General features: G+C 45.4%; 1 protein-coding gene across 3 annotated transcripts in view; it reads left to right on the top strand.

Annotated features, from left to right (window-relative positions):
- Window positions 1–15,556, top strand: part of MATN2 (matrilin 2) — a 132,006-nt gene that overhangs the window by 28,999 nt on the left and 87,451 nt on the right. The window lies entirely within an intron of this gene.

The raw sequence follows: 15,556 nt of genomic DNA, 5'->3' as shown, positions 1-15,556 counted from the left end.
CAGAACATGGGTCTCTGAACTCCCAGTCCAGTGCTTTTTCTGCCGCGTTGTGTTGCTACCATAGATGCCTCAACACAATACCAGGTGAAAATGATAAAAATAATAAGAACTAGAAATGATTATTTAACTCTTACTCTGTGCCAGGCATCATTCTAAGTACTTTTGACATGTTCGCTTACTTAATCCTCATTACAGCCTATGAGGCAGGTACAGTCATTGTCTCCATATTGCAGAAGAAGAAATTGAAGATTAGAGAGAGCGAGTGACTTGCCTAGGGTGGAGAATGTGTGTGGTGTGGGGGAACACGGGTGTCCTGGGAGTCAGAAGACTCCCCACCGTTGCACCACATGACCTTCCTTCTCCATGTGTAGAATATGAAAATTGAATGCAGTCTTTAAGGTCTTTTTTTACCTTTAAAATTTGCATGTTCTACGTGCTTCGCAACGATCAGGTCTGTAAGTGATAACATTTCAGTTCATTAAACCTGCTGTCTTCTTAACTGATTTTCATCTTAATGATCAGCTGCAAGAAATACTATTTGTAGAATAGCCTAGAAACCAAAGTCACCAAGGGTGTGAGGGATTCCTAAAATGTTTTTTCTGGCTTCCATAGCAACTCTTTCATTTGGCATTAAGCTTAATAGAGTTAACTACAGCAGCTGGAGCCGAGCATTTGCTCAAGCACTGTGAGTGATGAGGAAACAAATTGCTGGCTTAATAATTTTCCTTTTGTGTAATATATTGTCTCAGTGTATTTTAGGGAGTGGAAACTTAAGCCAAGTTAAGTAAGAATGGAGGAAATTAAGTATTATATCAAAGTGGGGAGAGAGGACAAGTTTCCAAATGAGTTGGAGAGCGAGAGCAATATAGGTACCTGGGGGACTCACTGTAGAGAGAAGGATGGGTGGGCAGGCAGAGGTTTGGGGGGCGGGGAGGGGAGTTGGCCCCACTTTCACAAGGCTCAGATGAGGGAGCCCTTCAGGGGAGCTTTGTGAAGAGGATTGCGCACGCCCAGTCATACTTCTTTGTTGCAGTGCATTTGGAGTTATCGGCAGGAACCCACTATCATTGAGTGGGGTATCAAGAAGGCAGATATGTTGAGGAGTTGACGGGAACACAAGAGTTGGTACAGGCAACAAAGCTCTCTAGGTATTTTAAGCAGAAAGAGATTTCATACAGGGAATTAGATGCTTACGTAATGTTGGAAAGATTGGAGGAGTGGGAGTCAGGACCATCCACGAGAACCCATCACTAGCATAACTACATCTCTGAAGCTCGTGGGCAGACGCTAGAACTCCAAGTCCATCTTTCTACAACCTTGCTTGTCCGCAGAAACAACCTCCACCTCCCTTTCTACTTTGTGAGTGTATCTAATTTGGTGTTAGCTAATTCTTACCCAGAACCCTGCCTGTAAGGGAGTCTGGGAAATGTGGTTCTTGTCTTTTTAGCTTCTGCTGTACAAGAAGACTCAAAGAGGCGGGAGTTCATGCTGAGTGCCAGTTGACATTCAATCAATAGTTACTTCATTTGAAATGTGAATTAGCTCAGGAGAGCAATCGAAGTTGATTAATTGGACACATAAGAGGGAAGAATTGGAAAGGCCCAGTCACTGACCCACATCATCCGCTCCACCAGCTGAAAGTCCTTCAGGTGCAGATAACAAAGGGGCAGACACTCGACTCCTGAAGACAAAGCAAATGGCTTAAAATTCTCTCTTCTCTATTAGTATATACACAGGGATGATAATTTACACCTGAGTCCAGGCTGGGTACTTGATAGGCAGGCGTGGAGAGACTGGCTTTGGGTGGGTCCAAAAATGGAGAGAGTGGAGTCTGGGCTGAGTCAGAAGTCCTTAGATGTTCCCTAAGGGAGAACGGGCCCATTGAAGACCTTCAGTGGCTCCCCAGTGGCTCCTTAATGAAGTCCAGACTTCTTAGTGGGAGGCGCACGCAGCCCTCTCTACACGGCCCCGTCATCGCCATCCTGTCCTTTAAGATCCAACCACGCCACACCACCTGCAGTTACCCACGCACTCACGCACCCCTCTCTGTTTGGCTTCCAGGCCTTTGCTCACGATGACCTTTTGCCCAAAAGGCCCACCTCAACTCTGCTTGGCCAGTACCTGCTCATCCTATAATAATAGAATAATACTATAAGATAATATAATGTTAATAAAATATCGTACCCATCAGCTTCTCCAGGTATCGCCCCACCCACTACCTTGAGATCAGTGCTTTCTTCCAGGATCTAGTTGTTCGTGTTTTTTATGAAGAATCTCTTTTCTCTATAAAGTTGTAAGCTCCTCCCAGGCTGAGAATGGTTCTCGTACTATATCCCCAGCAGCCAGCACAAAGAGGGGGTTTTGTAATGTTCACATAACTCAGCCAAACCGACAGGTTGAGCGAAGTGTCTCAAAGACACGTGTTGCCTTTGCTGGTAGAGGGCTGTGGGGACCTCTGCCCCTCGCCTCTGCGTGTGCCTGCACCCCTCCCCGGGCAGGGGAACGACTGCAAGCCTTCATGGAGCGGGGTGTGACGTGTCAGGGCCGCTCCCTCCTGGCTCTCATCTCTCCCGCCCAACCCTGTATTGCTATTCACAGATCTTCTGGCTCTGCTGAACTCACAGAAAGCAGATGAGGCAATTTCTCAACCTATTAAGTAAAAATGCTCCTATGGGTCAAATGCCAGTTTGCTTTTTAAAAGTCACCTATGCTGTTATTCACTTTGCAGAGAAAAGAAATTACTCAACTGTTTCCCACTACTTTCTGTAAGGTCTCATACTAGGGGACAGACCCTGTGTGTGTGTGTGTGGTGTGTGTGTGTGTACAGTTTTAAGATATGAGTCATTTCTCAATTTGAGAAAGGAAGAAAGATGGTAAAAGGGGTTTTGATAGAGAATACCAATCTTATTTTGTCAGCCAATGAGTTTTAAAACCATCAACGGTTTCAGGGCTTCTTTATACTTCTCTTTGTAAATGAAGAGAAAGCCTGTTTGTAAGAAGCTCTGAGAGACTTTAAAAAAAATTTTTTTTAGCAAAATTTTAGCAAACTGCTTTACCTTGCAGGGAAATTCACTGGAAACTGTTTTCTGTGGCGTTAACCTGGGCAGCTTCCTCTCTGGCTCCCTCACAAAGAAAATTGTCCAGGGTTCTGGAAACCACAGTCACTCAGCCTCGTACGATGTCTCTTTTCCTTCAGCTCATGTAGCACTTACTAGACGAGACTGGTGTGATGTGGCATGTTTTTTCTTTCTTCCTTTTTTTCCTTTTCCATTTTGTTGGCTCATTGGTGCACACTCCCTGAGGGCCTTAGAGAGCTGTGCTCCTAAAGGAATTTATGATAGTCAGCAGGGACAACTGACATTTGAGCTAGTGTCAACCCAGAGTCCCGCAGGGCCCCACTGGCCCGTGTCTCTGGTGTGTTCCATCCCTGCTACTCAAAGATTCAAGCTCATTCACCAGAACCTTCTTTAAAAACAAAAATAAAGAAACATACAAAAAAACCTCATCATGATATTGGCAAGTACATTTTGTATAAAAACTTTGCCGTGTGTATCTTCAGAGCCGGCACATCTACCTCTCTCTGCTCTGCAAATGCTCTCCTTGGTAATAGCCGGGTAAAGTGTATGCACAGCAAACCTGACAATTCTGAGATGTCAGCATTTGCCTGTGAACTTTAGTTCTGCTTGTAGGTTTGGAAAGAACTTGATAGAATAAAGGTTGACATTCAGACCCTATCGCCTGTGTTGAGAGAAGCACATGGTACATGGCACCTTGAATGGTATCGATGACTTTTCACATAGCTCATTGGGACAAGTGGGTCTGACACACACACACACCACACACACACACACACACACACACACACACACAGCCCAGAGTGAAAACTGGAAGCAGGAAAGCCCGCTAGCCAGTGTTCTTTGCGCTTAGCCTTCTCCCACGAGCTCTCTTCTTCAGCCAGGCATTCAGAGTAGGGCGTACGGGGGGGAAGGCCATGGAAATCACCTCTGTCCGCATGTACACTGTTACCTTTATTCCAAGCAGTTGGCCAAGAGGAATTTGCAATAAGCACCCCTATCTGTGGGGCTCTATTCCAGGACCCCCAATGGGACCCTGAAACCACAGATATTACTGAACCCTTTATATACTATGTTTTTTCCTATACACATATACCTATGATAAAGTTTGACCTAAATGACTTAGGCACAGCAAGAGATTAACAACAATAACGAATGCGGACTCTCTCCTCTCTCTCGCCCCTGCTCTCACTCTGATAACCCAGACGCCTGGCTGCTCGGTGACTAACAGGTGTGGAGCGTCCACAATGTGGATCCGCTGGAGAAAGGGGCGATTCGCGTCCCGGGTGGGACGTGGTGAGGTCTCATCACACAACTGCTCAGCATGGCATACAATTTAAAACTCACGGATTGTTTATTTTCAGAATTTTCGGTCACACTGGACTGCGGGTAACTGAAACTGCAGAAAGTGAAACAAACCGCAGATAAGCGGGGAGTTCTGTATCTGCTCTGTGTCTTTGCTGGGTTCATGCCTCCTCATTGGAATTGTAATCTCTAGTGACTGTTCCTTGTGATTGAGGGTTAGGCTGTTCTGGCTTAGCATACGTTATGATTGGGATTATTAAGTAATAATTCATTCTGCAGTCATCTGTATGCTTGTCTTGCCGACCCCCTGGGCTGTAAACCCCCTGAGGCCAGGGACTGTGTCTTCCACATGTCAACATCCCCACAGCTCCCAGGTTGTATTCTGTCCGCAATGCCTTCAGTTCACTGCCTTCCATGTGCATTATGGTTTGCTGGGGCTTGCAGGCCAGTAAACGTAGTATGTGGGGGGTGACATCACTGCATATTAAGTTACTAATTGTGCTTACTGTCATCACTACCTGGTGAAGCAAAAGGTACTTTTGGGCTCAAGTAGGTGCAGCAGGTGACTCTCTGGGACCTAAGGCACAGTGCCTCCTGGGGCACTGGCCCAAGGCAGAGGTTGAAGAGACCTTTTAAACTTAGGAGAGTGTGTCTCGAGTTGAACTTTAACTTCTGGGTCTCATTCCAGGCTCTGTTGTTGGTCTTCACCACATTTTATCTGGGGATTAATGTGTTAACTGGTAACTGGGAGAGTAACAGCTAAGGCTCTCCTCTGGGACATTTTTCTGTTCAGAGGAGACTCTTCACTCTATGTCATCTACTGGGAAACAGAGCTAAAAATGCAAGTACTGGAATGAGACTGGCTTGGGTCCGAAACGCCTGTTCCACCACACTCATTTGCCCTGTACCGGTGGACTTGTTATTTAACCTCTCTAAGCCTCCATGCCCTCATCTATAAATTGGGGCTAATAATGGCACCTACCTTGTTTATTTTCTGAACTTAATTGAAAGCCAGGATGTATTTGACATACACATTGAAACAAAATATGGATTATAACACATGAGAGAATCTAGGATGTATGGTGCCATATTTAGAAGGTCTCTCCTGATCTTGGTGGGTGATCTTGGCGAGGCTCGGGGAAGTCCCTTGACATCATCTTCTCTGGACTCTCGGTTCTGTGGCCCTTAGGCTCGCATGCCCCTTGGGATAGGGTTCTCAGAGTCGTCGTGCCCAAGAATCACTAGGAACAATTACAAGTGCAGATTTCTGGGCCCTAACCCCAGAGATTCTGATTCACTGGGTCTAGAGTGCTGCCTACGATTCAGCATTTTAAATAAGTACACCAGGCATTTCCGATGTCATCAAGAAATTGAAGGTCCCTGCTTGAGCTGTTCTTTATGTACCTCCCAGCTCACTGCAGCTCACAGAGGGGTATCTGCAAATTCTTTTTTCTGCCCTCCCACCCCTCCCTGCTCAGATGTACATCGAAGGGAAGAAGAAAGACCCGGATGGAGCTTCTCTGTGTCTGACACTATGCTGAGTAGTAGGGATTCATGTAAGACACTACATGGGGCTGGGTAGCTCCATGCGTGAGATGCTGGTGGGAATATGCACAGACAGACATAAATGAGAGATACCGGGGCCTAAAGGGAAGGCTTCTGAGGCCAGTGGAGGAGACTCATCAAGGAAAGGTTTTCAAAAATAAGTGACTACAGGGCTAAGTCTTAAGCCGAGGAAATAGCCAAGAGGGATGGTGTACAGGGAACTATGAACCATCTGATATTGCTGGGGTATAAGGTATAGGGCAGGGAGGGGTGGGCTGGTCCAAGAAGACGAGTTCATTAATTCATTCTCCCATGAACATCAGTGCCCCTTAGGATGGTGGTTGTTGAAGAAATTGGTCTGATGAAACAGCATCCTGAGGCTCATTTATATTGAGAACTTACAGCTGCCAAATCCAGCTATTGTGACTCTGATTGATAAAACTCAACAAAATATTCACTTATAGAAAAGTTCTGCTATAAAGAGAGGAAAGGTAAGGTCCAGTTTTGGGGAGAGCCTCTCTACTCTCCCAGGCCAGAAAAACCATTGATGAGATGATTGGGGCACTGAGGCGGAGAGGGATCTGATGGACGTGATCGGAAAGCGTCTGGTCAGCGAATCGGTTTCATTCCCCAAGCTCCCTCCAGGCACTGGAAGGTGGGAATTTGGGGTGCTGTGTTGAGAGAAATCCTGTAGTGGAACTTTGATTCAGAGGCTGCGATTGATGAGAGGGGTCTCACAGGTGCCAGGGCTGGAGGCCTGGGGAGCAGTGTGCAAGGCTTGGGATTTGCCGTCCTGGTTTGAGATTTTTGTCATGTGACTGGCTGTTGATCCAGATGTCTCCTTTCCTGTGGTTTTTTGAGCCTAATGTGCAGAGCTTAACAGTTATACCAATTAGATTTTATCTTGTTAGTTCTGACTTACTAGTTCAACCCTCAGAAATCCTTTCCAGTCCTGACTCTGTTATTCAGCTTATTAGCAATTCCTCCCAACATCGTATGCAGTGGTATAGAGAGAACCTCAAGTACCCCCAGAATTCAAGACAATGTTTGGAAAATGTCACTAAGTGGGGAATGATTTGCTAATGAGTTCATTATAAGTCTGAAATCCTATTAAAAAATCCAGGTGTCTCCCTAATATAATACAATCGAGTCTTCAGAGTATTCCCCAGTGGTTTTTTAGGAAGATGTGAGTAGAACATGACTGATTCAAAGAAAGCCATAGCTCATCAAGTGCATTGTAAAATATCTGGCATGAGTTAATGCAGCAGCTGGTGACTGACTAATGAGGAAATTGGGGAGGGAAGATCGACTGTGGTCTTTCCAGCCCTGGCTGAGGACCACGGTGCCTCAATCAAGTGCCCTGAATACAGGGGAGTTGCAAGTTAAGTTTCATTGAGGGCAAAAATCAAATATAGTCCAAACTGCCTCTTAAATATCCATGCAATCACTGTCATCCCCAAGAGCTAGTCACAGTCTGGAAGCACACGGGGGCAGAGCCACATGAGGGGGTGGCAGGGGCCGCATCTCGGGCATCTGTGGGCACGTGCTAATTGAGCACAACGGTAGCTAGGATTGCGGTGCTGTGTCATGTGGCAGTCTTTTTTTCCCCATCTATCTGTCTCTCTGTCTTTTTTTGATCAGCCCATATGGTTCAATTCACATAAACCAAATGCTTACGGGTTGCAATTTCCCTGAGCTATTTTATGGTCTTATAATGGCAGATATGTACCACTTTTATAGTTTGAGGAGAATAATTCTTATGATCTTTTTCTCTTGTTCAGACCCCATGCTCACCTAACAGTCCTCTGTCATAGATGTGGCTTTATCTGGAAGTTTACGTGCAGACTGTTGATGTGGCCAATCTCGTCTGCCCACCCTTCTTATTTCTCATTGAAACACTGTGTTAGCACTAATAATTAGATGATGTCGCATAAATATAGTTGACCTTTCAACAGCGCAGGGTTGGGGCGCCAACCCCTTGCAGTAGGAAATCTATGTGTAACTTTTGATTCCTCCCAAAACTTAACTGCTAATAGCCGACTGTTGGCTGGAAGCCTCACTGATAACATAGTCGATTAGAACATACTTTGTATGTTACATGTATTATATGTATTATTCTGACAATAAAGTAAGCTAGAGGAAAAAAATATTATTAAGAAAATCATAAGAAAGAGAAAATATATTTACAGTATTTACTGAAAAAATTCTCATATAAGCGGACCTGTTACCGGAGAGTTGGGGTCCTCTCCCAGCGCGTTGTCCAGGTTCTTGATGTCTCAAACAAAGAATTGAGCAAGATGTCGAAATACAGGAGAAAAGAAAAGTTTAATTAGAAGGGAAAGTCACTTCCAGACATGGAAGTGGGCCTGAGCAAGAGAAGTGTGGCTGGTAACAAAGCCTTCGGGGTTTTTATCCCTATTTGCTGTGGGTGGTTACTTTTCTTAGAGGGGTAGGCTTCCTTGATTGACAACTAAGATTGACAGGACTCAGTGATTCATCGTTTGCTTTCCGTGCCTCTTCGTTCTCAGAATTCAGTCTGTTATAATAATATTAATGAACTTCTGGGTATATGCATCATAATGATGGCATAATAAGGCTCAAGTGAGTTGAAGGTCATTGGGGTCTTCATTGCACAGGTGCAAGTGACTGGCTTAAACTGTTACCTATTCTCTGCTTACTTGTTTCTTCGCATGAGTTACTTTTAGCCTAAAAATGCCTTCTGGCTTGCTTAATTGTGGGAGGATTAGGGCGGACTCCTTCTAGGATAGGATGACCTCAGTGTCTTTGCAAGCAGACCTGAAACCCCCTAACTTACTTTCCTGCCTAACTCTTTTCTAAGAGTCATGAACCCCCTTATTATTATTATGCATGTTGAGGGATGGGAGGTCTCTTCTATATCTGCTTCCTGCTGAGAAGGCTTGCTGTGCCTGCCTACTGGGTTTCATGGAGCTCTTTTCTTTTCTGACTTAGGGCAGAGTCTTGGGTTTCCTGCTGAAGTGCCACCTCAGTCCGTAGACAAGGAAGAGAAGATATGAACTTGTTATTTAAATCATATATCTATTAATTTCTATTATTGATTTGCCTATTAAGCGAGTAAAGGGAAACAGGCTTGGTTAATATATTTCTTAAAGAGTAAAAAAAAGACCTTTGGCCTAAAGTCCCCTCCCCTCTCAGAATGTAAGGGCCCTGTCTGGCCTCACACCATTTCTGCTAACAATGGGCCAATGACCCTTATCAATAGCCAGAGGATCTGAGTCATCAATTTTGAGGCAATTATCGGGATTTGAGGGAGAGGGCCTTTCTCCTAAAGAAGAAGGGAAGAAAACTTAACTAGGTTTACTAAAAGGATTAAGAACTCTGCAAGAGATGTCCCATATCATGTCCTGCTAAAAGATTAAGAATTTTACAAATGATGTCCCATATCAGACCTATGCAGTTCAAACCTGTGTTCAAGGGCCAAGTATATAATTAGCTAATTTACCTTTCTTCAGTTTCCTAGAAGTGGATAAAATTGAGTACTTCAGGCTTTGTTGTAGAGTACCAGACTCTAAAGCCAGGTTGGCAAAATGATTCTATTTCATGTGCCAACTCTGTTAGATCGTTTGTAGGCGCATGGGGTTTCGTGCTGAAAGGATCCCGAGGCTGGATCCGGGCTGAGTAGGAGAACAGTGTCTGCCAGGGACAAGCGAAGGGGTTGGGGTGGGGGTGGGTACTGCTGAGGCTGCCCTAAGAGCCTGGGTTCCCATATCAAGAGATAGCCATCCTCCCACCCCCTTCCTGAGCACTCTCTCTCTTCAGTCTACCTGTTTTATTGTGTCCTATTATCTGTATTGTCTTATTTATCTGTATGCCTGTCTTTCACAATTGGGAGTCTTTCCTTCATTGTATTCCCAGAGACTGGCACACAATAGGTACTCACCAAATATTTGTTGAATTAGATACTCTACCTGTCTATGTATGTGGAATCAGTGTTTTTTTTTCTCACTAGAGTCAATCATTTGACTTCCTGAGATCCAAACTGATTCTCTTGACCTATCCCATCTAGGATTTAAAAAAAATAAATTGTGTTTGTTTTTCCCCTCCTTAAACTCCTGCTGGCTCATAATGACCTCTCCCCCCGCCCCTCCCATCATAAAACAGCTTAATTTTTTCTCCCCAGTGTCCCTTTGAAACTTTTGGTGAGCTAGTTTTTTCTTTGACCCTTTATGACATTATTATCATGTTTCACAGAATTTCTGGTCTTAGGGAATTTAAGAAACCCTGTGATTATTCCTATCACAAGACCGATTTCAGCCCTTGGCTCACTGCCACTTTCTCCAACGTGACTCGCGTCATGTTGTTGGTGATTTCAATGTGCATATGAATGATCCCTCAGTAGCTTTGACTTCCTTTCCTCCAATATTCTTGTCCTGCACCATATCTCAGCCATTTGGCCCTCTCATCATACCCTTGACTCTGCGATTATAGTAACTGCAGGACCTTCGTAATCTCGATTTAAACCTCTAACCTGGACTTTTCAAATCCATGGATCCTGCTCCTTCTCTGTCCTTCCCCCCGTCGCTTCCTGTGCCCGCCGCTCCTCCAGTTTAATTCCATAAGAAATCATTAGCGTCACCCTGTTGTCTACCTTTGCCACTCTCCTGATGCGTCACTTTCACTTGGCTACATGACAACCTGGTTAAACCAAATTTTGTCTGCTTCTCCCTATACCTGTGCAGCCAAGTGTAGCTGGAGCAAAACACACAGCCATGTTATTGGTCTCATTCCAGTTTCATAATCACCACCCTCGGGTCAGCCATTGATGCCGCCTGGAAATCATGCCCTAGTTCTCTGGTCTGCTTACTCTTACACTGTCCTAGAGATTGTTCCATTTTTTCACTGTATCATTAAATTTTCTACAGTTCTTTTTTTTTAAGTGCCCACAAGCCATCTGCTTATGAGAAGTTTGCTGGGAATTGGTATGAAATATCACATTTTCTGAAATCCATTTCCCTCTCCCACCCCACGCTGGGCATTCGCCAATTGTCTAGGCCATAACCATCCTGTTCCCCACAGTCCCCCAAAGATCCGTGGCCTCAGCTCTCCGTCACACCTGTCGCATCCTCAGTATCCCATAGGCCTCGCTCTTACTGATCTCTCAATAAGCACTTGTCAAGGGAATGAGAATGGGAATGACTAGCAGCCTGATTTACTGGGCGGCTGCTATTCGAGGAGGCAAGCATCTGTTTTCATCATTTATTAGATTAAAAAAAAAGTCCAAATAGGCATTTAGCAGAGGAGAAGCACTTGGCAGGAGACAGGCAAGTTTGGGCCTTGTGATTCCAGGGACGGAAAGAACTGACCCCAGAGAGCTGATGCAGTCCTGGTGCATCCTGAGGTCTGAAAGAACGAAATTCTTTCTGAGCATTGCTTGGCGGTAAAGAGCATGAGCTTCAGAGCGAGACACGGTGGGTTCAGATCCTGGCTCCTCTACTGCCTAAGTTTGAAAGCCTGAGCTAGTTATTTAACCTTTCTAGACTCACTATAACAGGGGAACAGTAGCAGTACCCACTCCCGAAGACAGGTGTGAAGAATAAATAAGCCAATACATGGAACTTACTCAGGAAATAAGCCCTGACACTTATTAAGTGCTCAATAAGCAGCAGGTACAAATTATTACATTCTCTTTTTGAGTCTTACAACTGCCTTGTGAAGTGTTATTATCCCATTTCACAGAAGAAGAGACTGAGGGTCAAAGAGGTTAAGGAGAGGCTGAAGACCACGTGGACAGAAAGTGGCAGAGGCTAGACTTACACCAAGATCGTAGGACTCTACTGCTGTTTTGATGAGCATCTCGGAGTCCCTTCCAATCTTCTCATAGAGATTCACATCACTTCCTTCTCCAAACATGCCCAGACCGTCCCAGGCAGATGGCACCAAGTACAGTTACGCATACAGTTACACGGCCATGATTGAATTTAGCTGGAGGGAGGGAGGCTGATTAGCGTGACAAATCTGCAACCCTGAGAGGAGGAAGTAGTTCCCAGGCTGCACCCTGTAATCCTGCTGGGGTGGGAATGTTGCTTAAAATCATCCTGGCTCAGGTCCACCTTCTCTGTGAGGACAGGAGACACTCATCTGCCCAACGTGCGGGCTTTGGGGTCAAGCTCACAGTGCTGGAAGGGCTGTTGACAAGGTCCAGACCATCTCATTATGGTTCAAGGGATGACATTTTACAACGTGCCCACAAACCCTCTTTCAGGTGCTTTTGAAAGTCTGTCATGAGAGTCCAGAAGGAAAATCGCTGTGAGTTCTTCTCCCAGGCTAAGGAGACAGGGAGGCTGTTTATCAGAACCAGTGTGTGAAAGGAACACACACAGAAGAGTCTGTTTTCTGGAAACTTCTCTCAGCAGTCCACATATGGAGAAGCTGTGAGGCTCTGCACAGCAGGTATTTCAGAGTGCCCCAAGCATTTACAAAGCTCCTATTGTGATGCCAGGCGTAGTAGGAATTTTTCAAGGTGCCCACCATAAAATGGTAGAAAAGGCACCAAGCTTGACCTTAATGAGCCCTGAGGCCTCGGGGACATAGCGTCTCTTCTCTGAGCCTCAGTTTCCCCTTCTGTAAAGTGAGTGACTTGGACTCTAATTGACCCCTCTAGCTCTAAAGATTTTTATTAATATATGAGTCCGTGAACCAGAAGTTCAAAAGTGGTTACGCTCCCCCATAAAATGACAAAGATTTAGATGCTAGGATCTGTGACTCTATTAGCAGGGCCGAGACCTGCTCTGGAACTTTTGACCTGGTGGTTTTCGCCCACCTCCTTGAACTGACTGCCCTGACCCAGTCCCTTCCATCCGAAGCCTGCTCCACCCAAACTGCATTTAGTTCCACAAACGTTGACTGAAGACTCACTGTGTTCCCCAACCGCATCTCTGCACAGGTGAACGAGACTTGCTTCCCACTTTGGAGAATTCACAGTGAGACAGTAAGACCCTGACTTGCCAGAATTTCTTTTCTCCAGAGAGCTCTCTAGTTCCTAAAGCGGTGGTTCTGAGTGTCATCTCTGGACCAGCAGCATCAGCTTTACCTGGGAATTTGCTAGAAATACAAAATTTCAGGTGCCACCCTAGACCTACAGGGTCAGAAACTTTGGGGGTGTGGCCCACTGATCTTAGGTTTTAACAAGTCCTCCAGGGAACTGGGAGGCACCTCAAGTTTGAGAACCGCTGAACTGGCCCTTTCAGGACAAGCTGCGAGACTGTGACTGTGAACTATCAAAGGACCTGAGGAGACATCTTGAAGAAGACTCGGTCACTCGGGCTGCCAGGGTCCGTTTTCGACTCACAGTCACAGCTCCCCTGGAACGTCCAACAACATTTCAAACCTTCGTGGTATTTTTGTAGATGTCCAGGCATTGTGAAAACTGCCCATTTGTTTTGACAGGGACTAATCCAGTTTAGTACATAATTCTCCACAAAACTTCCAGGCTTCCCTGTAAATTGATTGTGATGCTTGGTGGATGTTAATGCAGTGACTAAGACCCACAGCAAGAACCCTGGTCCGGGAGGTTCTAAAGATCTCCGAGGAAGAGTTCTGGGGCCGGGGAGTCCGCTGTCTCCCTCTCCCCTCGCTTCCCAGGAGCCTTCGTGAACATCCTCCTCCGCTGCAGGGTCTGAATCCCGTTCCAGTTCTCCTCAGCAGGCAGAGATCATTGGGCCACGTTCTCCCTGCAGGGAGTTCAGACAGCCAGTGCGGCTCTTGGAGAGGGGCATCCTTGTTCTTGGCCCTTGTCTTCTTTGCTGGGACATGTGGGTCTGTCATCCACTGCCCCAACCCAGGGCCACGTGCTAGACCAGAGGCACCTTCATGAAAATTAGAAAAAGTTATGCCCTCCAGGTGCCCCTCAGAGTTACACAGCCCCTGGGGCTCAGGGCTGAGCCGGGTCATTTTCTTAAATTCTAACAATTACCCAGTGAGACAGGTATTAGTCTTGTCTCTATATAATTTTTCTTTTTCTAAATTATGAGATTTTCAGCACCTCCATTTTCTCATCTATCCAATGGGTATGTTACACCTAGCTCTTATCTCAAGAGTTTGCTCTGAAAATCAAATGAGATCATAGTGATGAAAGCCCACTGGAAAAAAAGATTTCAAAACATTATTATTTACTGTATGCCACATATTAAATTCACACAGCCCCCAGTGTTATATGTGGGTGTGGCAGAGGTTGGTTTCCTGCCAGGATACTGGTCTTGGGAGATGCGTCCTCCCTTAAAATCGTAAAACTTGTGAGGCTGCAGTGGACGAGGTGTGTGTGCAGGCGCTCAGGCGAGTCATGGCCTGGCAAGCTGGCCTGGACAGGATGACCTCATGGGTCTTTCTTCTCATTTTAATGACTGGGTTCACTGTTTCATTTTTGGCTTTCTCTCTCTTTCTTGCAGCTGTGGTGATTAGGATTTAGGGCAAGCATTTGGGATCACTTTTCTAATCCCTATCAACTGAGGATTTAGCTGCCAAGTCTGGGAAGGGGAGGAGAGACTCCCTCTGGCTGGAGGCTGGAGTTCAGAACATCTGAGAAATTCCAGTGGGAATGCCCAGCTTCTACTCTCTGAGGAAGGAGGTCTCTCATCTCATTCAATAGCATCCTTTTCCCAGAATGCAGTGAATTTCATCCACGGACCCAAAGCTCTTATTAGCCTTCTTGCTTGGGTGCTTAAGGAATACATATGGCAGTTATGGTGGTAAGAGAGAAACTTAACATTTGTCTTTTTCCAGTCTAACTGTGTCCTTTTATTGAAGTGTTTCTTGGCTGGGTTCCTTCTCCATGTCCACCACTGCCCTGCTTGATAGTAAGTCGCCCTATCAACCAGATTAATGCAACAATTGTCTGGATCACCCACCTTGCACTTCACTATCACTCTCAATTTTTTTTTTCTTTTTACATAACTTTCCTACAGGAGAGATAAGTTAAATAATATGATGCTAATCATATTATGCCCATCACTGTGGCATCATGCACAAATTTCTCAGTCTGAATTTAAAGGCCTTTTATAACTGGCTCCAGGCTACCCCTCCAACTTAATTCCTGCCTGCAATACCTAGCAGTTCCCCCATCACTTATTCTGTTATCCACCATCTTCATGCCACCTTGGGCTCTCGTTCACGAGTCCCTCTCCCTGTGCGCCTTCGCTCAATTCGAACACTGTGCATCCATAGAGCTAGCTCATGTCCTATCTCCTTGATACCAACCCGCTAATACCCCTGTCCTCTGTACATCCATGTCCGCACCACAGTTTCATACTAGCTGTTCTTTCATTCGTTACATTACTTGAGTTTTCCTACGTAGATTATAAGCTCCTTGACATCGGTCCCTAGCCTAAGTTTCTTCCACATTTCCTGCAGTGTCCAGGCAAACTTATGTGGCATACAGTAAATAATAAAATCATTTTGACCCTGACCGGGTGTCAAAAAGGTTTGCTCACCTAAAAACTGTATTGACAACTGTCTAATAACTAAAGTGTTCATTTATCTTACCCTTACATACCCTTAGAACTTTCCTAAGAAGCAAAAAAAACCCGATGAAGATTGGAGGTTTGAAAGATGATCCCCAGCCCTAGGATTTCCAACAACAGCCAACCTGCCCTGGGCCC

The sequence above is a fragment of the Pteropus medius genome, unplaced genomic scaffold (assembly GCF_902729225.1).
Source record: "Pteropus medius unplaced genomic scaffold, Ma_sr-lr_union100, whole genome shotgun sequence".
NCBI lineage: Eukaryota > Metazoa > Chordata > Mammalia > Chiroptera > Pteropodidae > Pteropus > Pteropus medius.
The sequence above is the reverse complement of the archived record's forward strand: the minus strand, read 5'-3'. Positions and strand labels throughout refer to the sequence as shown.